Genomic DNA, 12,697 nt, shown 5'->3' with positions numbered 1-12,697 from the left:
ACCAAAAAAAAAAAAATAATAAAAAAAATAAAAATAAAAATAAAAAATGCCAGGCGTGGTGGCGCACGCTTGGAATCCCCGCATTTGGGAGGCGGAGACAGGAGGATCGCGCAGGTTCGAAGCCAGCCTCGCTGGCTTAAGAGACCCTGTTTCCAAATAAAAATATAAAAATAGGTCTGGGAGTATAGCCCGGAGGTAGAAGGGTGCCATCCCATAAACCAACAAACAAACAGGGCCGGTGGTGCAGCTAAGAGCTAGACTGTCCCTGGATTCAATTCTTACTATACTACCCAATAAATAAATAATTTAAAAAATTTAAAGCTGAGGGTGTAGCTCAGAGGTAGAATGTTCCTGGGTTCTATCATCCCCAGGACCACACACACACAAAAAAACTATACAATGATATGCAATGAAGTTCTTTGAAGCTGTGTGTGTGTGTGTGTGTGTGTGTGTGTGTGTGTTACTGAAAATTGAACCCCGGGGGGCATTGTACCTCCAAACTACACCCCTAGCCCTACTTTTCAGTCTTTTCAAAAAAATTTTTTTAAACAGAGTCTCATTGAGTTGCGAAGGGCCTCGCTAAGTAGCTGAGACTGTCCTGTCCACAATCCCCTGGTCTCAGCCTCCAGAATGCTGGGATTACAAATGTGCACCACCATGCCCGGCTAAGCTGTTTTTTGTTTTGTTTTGTTTTGGGTGGTACTGGGGATGGAACCCTTCTACCTCAGGGCTACACTCCCAGACCTATTTTATATATTTTTTAATTTGGAAAGAGGGTCTCTTAAGCCAGCGCAGCTGGTTTTGAACCAGCGTGATCCTCCAGTCTCCACCTCCCAAGCACAGGGATTACAAGCGTGGGCCACCATGCCTGGTTAAGCTGTTTGTAAAAAATAAAAAAGGGCCCAGCATGGTGGCGCACGCTTGTAATCCCCTCGCTTGGGAGGCGGAGACAGGAGGATCGTGCAGGTTCGAAGCCAGCTATGCTGGCTTAAGAAACCCTGTTTCCAAAAATAAAATGGGTCTGGGAGAGTAGCCTGGAGGTAGAAGGGCTTCCGGGAACCTCAGTACCACCCCCCCCCCCAAAAAAAAAGAAAAAGAAAATCACAGTACCACCAAAAATAAAATTAAAATCTATGTGTGCTGTTGTAGAATAAGCCCCACGATCTATTTATTATAAATGAGAAAGTAGGACACTTTGTGTTTACGGTATTTTTCCACTTATATAGAATTTAAATGTGGGTAAAATGTTTGGACATACATGGGATTTTTCTGAAGAATACATTAAAAACTGTTAACTGTGGTTTCTATAGGAGGGCCTAGAGAATCAACGTAGAAAAGGAACTGATTTTCAATGTGTATGTCCTTTTATATTCTGAATATTTTACCAAGTACATGCATTTTCCAACAAAATTAAATCTGCTAATTATATTTTTTTATAATTTATTTCAGATGAGGAAGAATGATAAATAAAGGGGAAAGGAGACATCATGTTTGGGTGTTTGTTTGTTTGTTTGTTTGTTTGTTTTGTGGTACTGGAGATGGAACCCTTCTACCTCCAGGCTATACTCCCAGATCTATTTTTATATTTTATATGGAAACAGGGTCTCTTAAGCCAGTGCAGCTGGCTTCGAACCTGCGTGATCCTCCTGTCTCCACCTCCCAAGTGTGGGGATTACAAGCATATGCATTACAAGCGCGTGCATTACAAGCGTGTGCTACCACGCCTGGCGTTTTTGTTTTTTAATAGCCCATGACAGGCTGGGCGTGGTGGCGCACGCTTATAATCCCCACGCTTGGGAGGCAGAGACAGGAGGATCGCGCAGGTTCAAAGCCAGCCGCGCGCGCTGGCTTAGGAGACCCTGTTTCCAAATAAAAATGTAAAAATAGGTCTGGGAGTGTAGCCTGGAGGTAGAAGGGCTTCCAGGAACCCCAGTACCACCAAAAAAAAAAAAAAAAAATAGCCCATGATAGGGCATACTTCAGAATACTCACATACCTATACCACCATTCTCATCTCAGGGAAACTCAATGCTTTTCCCATCCTCAGCCACCACTGAATGTTTGAGTGCTTGACCCAAGTCGTCAATCTATATAAACTAGCCAATGACCCATGCCCTGGTATAGAAAGATGATTTGGGCCAGCAAGTTCTCACTTAGGAATCTGAAGCTAGAAACCTAAATAGACTTAAATCATTAAAGCAACAAATACAGAAACCAAATGTGTGCCTGCTGTGAGATAGAAATAGCTTTTGACTGAGTAAAGCCTTATGAGAGTAGAAAGAATAAAGAATCTGATTAGTTAAGAATATTAACCAGGCATGCAGTAATATGTAGAGATATTATGATATCACACACGTGGCTATGGGGGAGAGTCCCTGAAGCAACTCAACTTCCTGATCACTTTTCAGGACAGGTTTGGTTGACATTTATCACATAAATCCTGCTCCACCACCGGAGAGAGAGAGAGAGGAGAGAGAGTGTGAGAGTGTGTTACTGGAAATTTAATCCAGGGGCTCTCTACCTTTGACCTATACTTCCAGCCCTTTTTATTTTGAAACAAGATCTCATTAAGTTACTGTGCATTGGCCTCAAATCTGTGATGTTCCTGTCTCAGCCTTCCAAGTACTAGGGCACAGGTGTGCCCACTGCCCCTGGCATCTTGTCTTTCTTGAAACACGATAGGACAATAATAAAGAGCATGGACTCTGAAGTCAGAAGGATGAACATTCAAAAATCTGTTCGATTTATCACTGAAAGCGAATCATTTCACCTAAGTCTCAATTTCCAGGCAGGAAGCCACTCGGTGCTTAATGAAATGTGTTTTAACATTGGTGTATTACTCAGTATATTCACTTACAGAAAACACAAAGTAGTAACTAGTTAAACAGAGTAAATGATTTCTAGATTTTTTACTTTTTTGCCTCCTGTTTCATTTTCTACTTACTAGCTAGCCACCTTCACTCTAGGTAAATACATGAGGAATATGAAGAAAGCTAAAAAGCATTTAAAACATCTTATACTTTTGCAAAACTTGAATAAGAGTTTAATAATCTGAAAAAGGTTTCAGGATTGTCTTCTTGTTTTGTATTCATAGGATCCCTTTCCTCCTTAGAGTGTGTAAAAAAAAATGCTTTAAAATCTGTAGAAATTTTAACTTTTGGACTACTTTTACATCTGTTCTCTCATAAAAAAAACTATGGTTGCTATGAGCATAATTCTTTATGAGTCTATTCATTTTCTTTCTTTCCCTGGGAAGTAATTTGGTATCACTCACCTTATTATTAGATGAAAAACTAAATAAAACACCACAGGGAGTGTACATGATTAGCTCACTTGTAGAAAACAGATGCGAGATGCATGGACAGAACCCACAGGTCCTGAGTTTCCAGCTTGTTGCATAAACCACTGAGTCATAGCACTCTTGTACCTCTTGTAGTTTATGTGAAACTACAGGTGAAGATTCAGACCATTCATGAGATGCTGATATCAACCTGCCATTTCATTCTGTGTCCCTGAGTCTTTTCTGAAAGTGTAAACTGTATGTTGAATTGGACTTCTAGCCAGGAAATTATGGGAAAGTGAATGAGAAGGGAGGGAAATTCTTCTCCTGTTTATTCTTCGTATCCCTTACTCCCTCATTCCTAGCCCTAGTTGTAGCAAAAAAGGTTGTTGACCATTTTTTAATCTGTAAATGTTTTGTTGAAATGTATAATCCAATAAATAGGGGACTGGGGATGAGGACATACTTTTTAAGTTAAACGACTTTCTAAAGAAAAGCATATAAAAATGAAGCTAGGAAAAGATAAAATTTCTTTAATGCATATTATATTGCAGCTTAGTATTTCAGAGCTTTTTCATACATTACTCCCTGTTTATTCTCATAATTCTAAAGTAGGTAGATCAGATATTATTATCTTCTTTTTTTTTTTTTTTGGTGGCACTGGGGTTCCTGGAAACCCTTCTACCTCTGGGCTACACTCCCAGACCTATTTTATACTTTTATATTTGGAAACCGGGTCTCTTAGGCCAGCGCGGCTGGCTTCAAACCTGCATGATCCTCCTGTCTCCGCCTCCCAAGCACAGGGATTACAAGTGTGCGCCACCACACCCAGCTATTATCTTCATTTTTAAATGTGCATTAGGATACCAGTGGGTAGTATTAATACCTAAGCCTAGAGAAATTAAATGATTTTCCAAAGGTCATACAGATGGCCAAACTAGAACCAAAACCCAGGTGACTCTACACTCAATAAAAACTTGAGTGTTATACACAACAAAGGCTATTAACAGTAATAATCTGTGGGATAATGCAATAATTAAATCTACTTTTTTTGTTTTCTACCTCATATTTCTTATGCTGTTTCATTTAAGATTCAAAGAAAAATTAGGATTTTATAAATAACTTCAAAGTCAAGTACTGTCTGAGCATCTAATTAGTGATCCTTTAACATGATGACATTTAGCTTCTGTGTTCAGGAATGGATAATTTGAACAAGGGTTACAAAATATTACACCATATAAAATTCATCTACTCTATCGATTAGGGTCCAGCCAAACTGTCAGCAGTAAGCCCCAAATCAAGCAAAAAAATATCTTTTAGTAACTGTAAATATTAGATTAAAAATAGTGATTCCAAGCTGGGCGTGGTGGCGCACACTTGTAATCCCCATGCTTGGGAGGCTGAGACAGGAGGATCACACAGGTTCGAAGCCAGCTTCAGCTACTTAGTGAGGCTCTCAGCAACTTAGTGAGACCCTGTTTCCAAATAAAATGTAAAATAGGTCTGGGAGTGTAGCTCAGAAGTAGAATGCCCCTGGGTTCCACCCCCAGTACCACACACACACAAAAAAAGATAGCGATTCCACTTATATGAGGTATTTAAAGTAGTTGAATTTATAGAAACAGAAGGTAGAATGGTGGACACCAGAGGCTAGGAGAAGAGGGAAAAGTGGAGTTGTTTACTGGGTATAACATTTCAGATTTGCAAGATGAAACAGGTCTAGATATCTGTTTCTCAACAATGCGAACACTTAACACTACTTAACTACACATTGAAATATGGTTTAGGTAGTAAATTTATGTGGGTTTTTTTTTGCCATAAAATAGATGTATAGATAGATAGGCTATATTGTTTGGAATGATGAAAAGGAAGAGTGGTGCATGTCATGCAATAATGTGAATATACTTAGTGTCAATCAACTGTATGTTTAAAAATGGTTAGAATGAGCCAAGTATGTTAGCATACACCTCTAATCCCAGATACTCCAGCATCTGAGGCAAGAGAATTGCAAGTTCAAGCCAGCCTGAACAACTTTATGAGACCCTGTCTCAAAATAAAAAGGGATAGGGATGTAGTTGCCTAGCATATACAAGACTCTGGGTTCAGTTCTCAGTACTGGAAAACAAAAAAGGTTAAAATGGTAGATTTTATGTAAGGTATATTTTACCACAATAAAAATAATAAATTATATTTAAAGTTAGGATTTTATAAAATATGATTTATATTTTTATCACATTCACATATCACATTATGAAAAACTTATCTAGCAAAGTACAAAGCTAAGATTACTCTTAGCAAGCCAGGTGTGGTGGCGCATGCTTGTAATCCCCTCACTTGGGAGGCTGAGACAGGAGGATTGCACAGGTTCAAAGCCAGCCTCAGCTACTTAGTGAGACCATGTTTCCAAATAAAATAGAAAAGAGGTCTGGGAGTATAGCCCAGAGGTAGAAAAGCACCTGGGTTCCACCCCAGTACCACCACCAAAAAAAAAAAAAAAAAAAAAAAAAAGATTTTAATCCTACTCTTTTAGAAAAACTTCAATATCTTCTCTGTTATATAATTTTTATTTTCATTAACTTTCAGTGGTCTTAATGGTAATGTTATCAGAAAACTCAATCCACTTTTCTCTTTACTATGAATAGGGTATCAGTTTTGCAAATCAGATGAAATCTTCTACATGAATTGTTCCAAAGTCAGCCATCGGGAGATTGTCTGTGGAGAGAGGCCATATCAATGTCATGTCTGTGAGAATGCCTTTACTCAAATCTCTGACCTTGCAGAACACAAGGAAACTCACACTGGAGAGAAACTGCATGGATGTCGTGTGGGGGAAAGCCCTCAGTCAGTCCTGCCTTCAGCAGCACAGGATCACTCACACTGGGAAGACATGCACATGCCATCTTTGTGGAAAGCCTTTCTTTATACTTTTGTTCTTAGAGTGCATGTAAAAACTCACTCTGGAGAGAAGCCATATGAATATCTTCTGCGCAGGAAAGCCCTAAATTCATCGAGTGATCTGGGTGAGCATGGGAGAACACACACTGGAGGAAAACGACCTGAGTGTCATCAGCGTGGGAAAGCCTTTGGTTTTCCCTCTTCCCTTAACCTGCATGTTCAAGCTCACACTGGAGAGAAACCCTATGAATGCCACCGGTGTGGGAAAGGCTGTAGTTTTCTCTCTGCCCTTAGTGTGCATATTCGAACTCACACTGGAGAGAAACCATATGAGTGTCATCTCTGTGGGAAAGCCTTTAATGATCCTTCTGTCCTTTAACTGCATGTTCGAACTCACACTGGAGAGAAACTGTATGACTGTAACCTGTGTGGGAAAGTTTTGGCACATCTTCTAGCTTTAGACAGCATGGGAGAACACACACAGGGGAGAAACCACATGAATGCCATGCCTGTGGAAAAGCTTTCACATGCCTCACTTCCCTTAGACAACACAAGATGATCCACACTGGAGAGAGGCCATACAGATGACATCTTTGTGAGAAAGCCTTCAACTCCTCTAAACTTAGCACGAGAGAATACACACTGGAGAGAAACCTTGTGAATGTGATTGGTGTGGGAAAGCCTTTACTGTATCTTCTAGCCTTAGAAAACATGAGAGAACACACACTAGCAAAAAACCTATGGATGCCATTTGTGTGGCAAAGCCTTTATTGATCCCTCTGGCCTTAGAGTGCATATCCAGACTCACACTGGAGAGAAGCCGTATGAATGTCATTTGTGTGGGAAACACTTTATTATTTTATTTATTTATTTAGGTGTTACTGGGGTGGAACCCAGGGGCTTCTACCTCCGGGCTATACTCGCAGATCTATTTTCTATTTTATTTGGAAACAGGGTCTCACTAAGTTGCTGAGAGCCTCACTAAGTGGCTGAGGTTGGCTTTGAGGCTGTGCAATTCTCTTGTCTCAGCCTCCCAAGCGCGGGGATTACAAGCATGCGCCACCACTCCCGGCTCATGGGAAACACTTTAATAATACCTCTGGCCTTAGAGAACATATTCGAACTCATACTGGAGAGAAACCATATGAATGCAATTGGTGTGGGAAAGCCTTCAACTCATCCTCTACACTTAAGACAACATGGGAGAACACACACAGGAGAGGAACCCCATGAATGCCATACCTGTGGAAAAGCTTTCAGATGCTTCCTTTTCCTGATATGACACAAGGTAGTTCACACTGGAGAGAAGCCATTAAATGTCTTTGTGATAAAAACTTTTGCTAATACCTTCTTAGAATACACAAGCTAGGCGTGGTGGTATAGATCTGTTATCCCAGTACTTGGGAGGTAGGAACAGGAGGATTGCAGGTTCAAGGACAGCTTCAGCAAGTAGACTCTCATCAACTTAGAAAAATAATCAATAAAATAAGATAGGACTCTGAGTATAGCTCAGAGGTAGAATGCCCTTAGGTTCAATCCCTACTCACCCCCCTCACACACACACACATACACAACACACTTGAACTCACACTGGAGAGCAACCATCTGAATGTCATCGACGTGAGAAGGCCTTCAACTTATACTCTGTGTGTGGGCAACTTGGGAAAACATACACAGGAGAGAAACCACATCAATGCCATGCATGTGGGAAAGCTTTTAGCCAGTTCTCTAAACTTAGAAAACTTAACACACACTGAAGAGAAACCATGTGAATCCTATTGGAATGGGAAAAATATTAGCTAGCTCATGTCTCTTGGATGACAAAAGATGTTTCACACAAGAGAGAGGACAAACTAATGTATGTTGGGAAGCCTTTAGTTATACCTCTGATCATAGGTAGCATAAATGACGGAGAAAGGATTGCAGGTTCAAGACCAACCTCAGCAAGTTGGCAAGACTCTCAACCTAATGGGACCCTGTTTTTAAAAAAATGAATAAATAAACTTGGGATATTGCTTTGAAGTAGAACATCTCTATTCAATTCTCAGTACCCCCCCCAAAAAAAAAGCACAATTGAACTCAGCTCACAGTGGTTAGTAGAAACCATGTGAATGCCATCTTTTGGGAAAGCCTTCGGTTGATTTGATTGCCCTAGGCAACATCAGAGACCCTACACTGGGGACAAATAATAAAAAGGTGTGTGAGAAATCCAATTGCTAATTAGATCCTCAGTTTTTTAAGATGAGAACACACACTAGCAAGAATGTGGAATATGTGCAGTACATATTCTGACTGCAGATAGTAGAACATCACAGATGTAATGAATGTTGTCTTTTACCATGTTTAACCCTGAGGACACCCTCTTTACCCTGTATGGTGGAAAACCTCCAAGTCATTTTTCCTCCTTAGTTGACATTCACATACAATAGAAGTCACATGTATGAGTGTTTTGAGGAAATAACCCAAATACTTATTTGTCATACATAGGATGAATGTGGAAGTCTTCAGACAAAGCTCTGAGCTCAAACATACTAGAGAATTTGACAGGAAGGAAACATTGAACATAACCAGTTTCCAAGGAGGGCTGGCAAAAGTCCCCCTGAATTTTCAGAACTCTCCCCCTATTCCTGATTCCTAAATTCCTATGGCTTATTTGAATTTGGTCCTTCTGGGCAACCAAAGAGACCTTTTAGAAAGAGCCACCCAACAATGGCAGTGGCCAGTACTCAGGAGAGGCAGACATCTGATGCATTACACCTGGAACCTTTGAAATAATAACCCCAGAGGCAGATTGCTACCACCACGCACCCTCAAGAACGTGGGACAATTGGTTGGGCGAAGAGGGTGCTTGGATTGGAGCCTGCCAAGGGGTGAAGCCGACAATGGGCACAGCAAAGCTGGGATTGGAGCCTACTGTGAGGCAAGGCCGGTGCTAGAGCCTCCGAGGCCAGGATTGGAGCCTGCCATGATGCAAGGCCAGTGCTGGGGCCTTCGAGGCCAGAATCGGAGCCTGCCGAGGGCTTAGGCCGGTGCCGGGGCCAGCAAGGCTGGGATTGGAGCCTGCCGTGAGGCAAGGCCAGTGCTGGGGCCTGCAAGGCAGGGACCGAAGCCTGCCGAGGGGTTAGGCCGGTGCTGGGGCCAATGGCTGACATCAGAGCCTGCCGTGAGGCAAGGCTGGTGCTGGGGCCTTCAGGCCGGGATCAGAGCCTGCCAAGGGGTTAGGCCAGGGCCGGGGCCAGCGGCTGGCATCAGAGCCTTCTGTGAGGCAAGGCCGCTACTGAGGCCTCCGAGGCCGGGATCAGAGCCTGCCGAGGGGTTAGACCGGTGCTGGGGCCAGCGAGGCCGGCATTGGAGCCTGCCGTGAGGCAAGACCAGTGCTGGGGCCTCTGAGGGCAGGATAAGAGCCTGCTGAGGGGTTAGGCCGGTGCCGGGGCCAATGGCCGGCATCGGAGCCTGCTGTGAGGCAAGGCCGCTTCTGAGGTCGGAATCGGAGCCTGCCAAGGGGTTAGGCCGATGCCGGGGCCAGCGGCTAGTATCGGAGCCTGCCGTGAGGCAAGGCTGGTGCTGGGGCCTCGGAGGCCGGGATAAGAGCCTGCCGAGGTGTTAGGCTGGTCCCAGGGCCAATGGCCGGCATCGGAGCCTGCTGTGAGGCAAGGCTGGTGCTGGAGCCTCCAAGGCAGAGATCGGAGCCTGCCAGGGGTTAGAACGGTGCTGGGGCCAGCGAGGCTGGCAACGGACCCTGCCGTGAGGCAAGGCCGGTGCTGGGGCCTCCGAGGCCGGGATTGGAGCCTGCCAAGGGGTTAGGCCGGTGCCAGGGCCAGCGTGGCTGGGATCGGAGCTCACCGTGAGGCAAGGCCGGTGCTGGGGCCTCCAAGGCCAGGATCGGAGCCTGCTGAGGGGTTAGGCTGGTGCCGGGGCCAGCGGCCAGCATCGGGGCCTGACAGGAGGCAAGGTTGCTACTGGGGCCTCTGAGGCCGGGATCGGAGCCTGCCAAGGGTTAGGCCGGTGCTGGGGCCAGCGAGGCTGGGATTGGAGCCTGCCGTGAGCCTAGGCCGGTGCTGGGAGGCCGGGATCGGAGCCTGCTGTGAGGCAAGGCTGGAGCTGGGGCCTCCGAGGCCGGGATCAGAGTCTGCCGAGGGGTTAGGCCGGTGCCGGGGCCAGTGGCCGACATCGGAGCCTTTCGTGAGGAAAGTCCACTACTGAGGCTGCCGAGGCTGGTATTGGAGCCTGCCTTGAGGCTAGGACGGTGCTGGGGCCAGTGAGGCCGGGATCGGAGCCAGCTGAGGGGTTAGGACGGTGTCAGGGCCAGCGAGACCAGAGTCAGGGCCTCCCATGAGGCAAGGCCGCTGCTTGAGCCAGCGAGGTCTGGATCAGTCCACCGGGTAGCTAGGCCACTACCGGGGCCAACAAGAGTGGGATCAGTACTTGCAACGCGGCATGCACAGAGAAATATCGCAGAAAATAAAAATCAGATTCTTCCCCTAATCAGCAAAAACTAGGAGGAAAGGAGCAACAGGAAGAGGTCGAGTTATAGAAAGGGCCCTATAGTGGAGCAATTAAGGTGACCAGTCAGAGGATATGGCATAGGGGAGGATGGAGCCTCTTTAAAACGCAGGAGGTACATAAACAAATGTGTCAAAGTTAATCACCAAACAAGCATGGGATCGAAGGAGGGGGAGGGAATAGGATGGGGACTAGATGAGGGCTAATTGGATTATGTGTGCTTGTATATCTTCTCAAGTCTTGTACTCCAATGTGATATATGATTACAATGCACCAATTTAAAAAAATTTAAAAAAAAGAAAGAGCCACCCAAAACATGTAATTCCCTGGTTTCTCTTATGTGTTAAATTTCTGTCAATTCTGTATTCAATGTTTCTGCAATGAAAGATAAGTGATCAAACTTATGCTTGTAAGAGTTACATTTTAATTTAGGCCAGCATTAATCACAAATAGAAAAACACTATGAGAATTTTGGGAAAACCCAAAAGAGGAAATAGAGATTTCTAATTTGTTAAAAAAAATTGTTTCAAGGCCGGGCATGGCGGTGCACACTTGTAATCCCCAAGCTTGGGAGTCGGAGATAGGAGGATCGCGCAGATTCGAAACCAGCTGCGTTGGCTTAAGAGACCCTGTTTCCAAATAAAAATATAAAAACTAGGTCTGGGAGTGTAGCCCAGAGATAGAAGGGTTTCCAGGAACCCCAGTACCACCAAAAAAAAAATTGTTTAAAAAGTCTCATGATCGCTGAGCATACCTCCTAGACAACATGAGCAAAGCTCATCCTCCCGAGCTGAAAAAATTTATGGACAAGAAGTTGTCATTGAAATTAAATGGTGGCAGGCATGTCCAAGGAATATTACGGGGCTTTGATCCCTTTATGAATCTTGTGATAGATGAATGTGTGGAGATGGCAACCAGTGGACAACAGAACAATATTGGAATGGTGGTAATACAGGGAAATAGTATCATCATGTTGAAGCCTTGGAACGAGTATAATAATGGCTGTTGAACAGAAATCCACATCCTCTCTCCAAAGGGCCTGTTTTACTGCCACAAAAATTGGGTTGTGTACATTTTCATATGAAACTTTTTGTCAAACTTTTGTATTAGTAAAAATAAAAAGTCTCATGAAATGTCTTGCTCATATCTTTATCCAATAGTAACTTATCTCCTGAAGATCTTTATTGTGTATGTGTGTGCGTGGAGATTGAACTTGTCAGTTTAGCCATAACATATTTGTTATAGAAAGGGAAACATTGGACTTTTTAGGCTAGGGAAGCACTGCTCTGCATATTCTGACCCAGCTCCTTTCCTCCCCTAGATTCCTGCTCTAATTGAGTCCAATTGATTACTTCTCAATTGCTATTTACTCTGAAAAAACAAGCAAATAAAACCAGGAGGCTAAAAGGACATTTGCTGTGTCCATCTCTGCTGTAGCATGAAAACACCAGCACATGCCCAGCTCTGGAACTCACTCTGTATTTGCTGTCTGTTCCCTGTGCTGGTGTGCTCCTCTACCAGGTATCCACATGGCTTATTTTCTGAATATCTTTAAGACTTCAAGAGAGCTCTTTTTGTGTGTGAATGTTTAATTTTTCACTGTTCCATTACTGTGGTTTTCTAGAGAATAATACAAAGTATATTACCTGGAGAAGTGCCATTTACTCTCCTTCATGCAGTAAAAATTGGTTGATTCATAATTAGTTCTTTAAAGGCTCTATTGTATTCTTTTCCTCATTAGGAAGATTGACAGCTATAACCTAGTATTATTTATAAGCCATACCCATAGGCACACTGATACGTGTCCTACATATGATATAATTAGCTTGAATCATAAATTACTTATCAATCATTTGCCCTTAGGTGTTAAAGGTAATATAGGTGTCTTTCCTAAGAATAAAAATGGGGCAGACTCATTAATACAAATAAACATAATTGATTTGAGCCTCTACTATTTAAGAAATTGATTTAATTTGCTTGAACTGAGCTAAAATGTTTATCCTTACATAATTTCTGAGT

General features: G+C 43.3%; 1 pseudogene across 1 annotated transcript; it reads left to right on the top strand.

Moving 5' to 3' along the window:
- The first annotated feature begins 11,444 nt into the window (after positions 1-11,444).
- Positions 11,445-11,674, top strand: LOC308267348 (small nuclear ribonucleoprotein G-like; annotated as a pseudogene). The gene has a single exon. The product of its transcript is annotated as a small nuclear ribonucleoprotein G-like (transcript).
- Positions 11,675-12,697: the final 1,023 nt, after the last annotated feature.

This window comes from Muscardinus avellanarius (assembly GCF_963383645.1).
Source record: "Muscardinus avellanarius genome assembly, chromosome: 9".
In the NCBI taxonomy this organism is placed as follows: domain Eukaryota; kingdom Metazoa; phylum Chordata; class Mammalia; order Rodentia; family Gliridae; genus Muscardinus; species Muscardinus avellanarius.
This window is presented reverse-complemented; position numbering and strand designations above follow the sequence as displayed.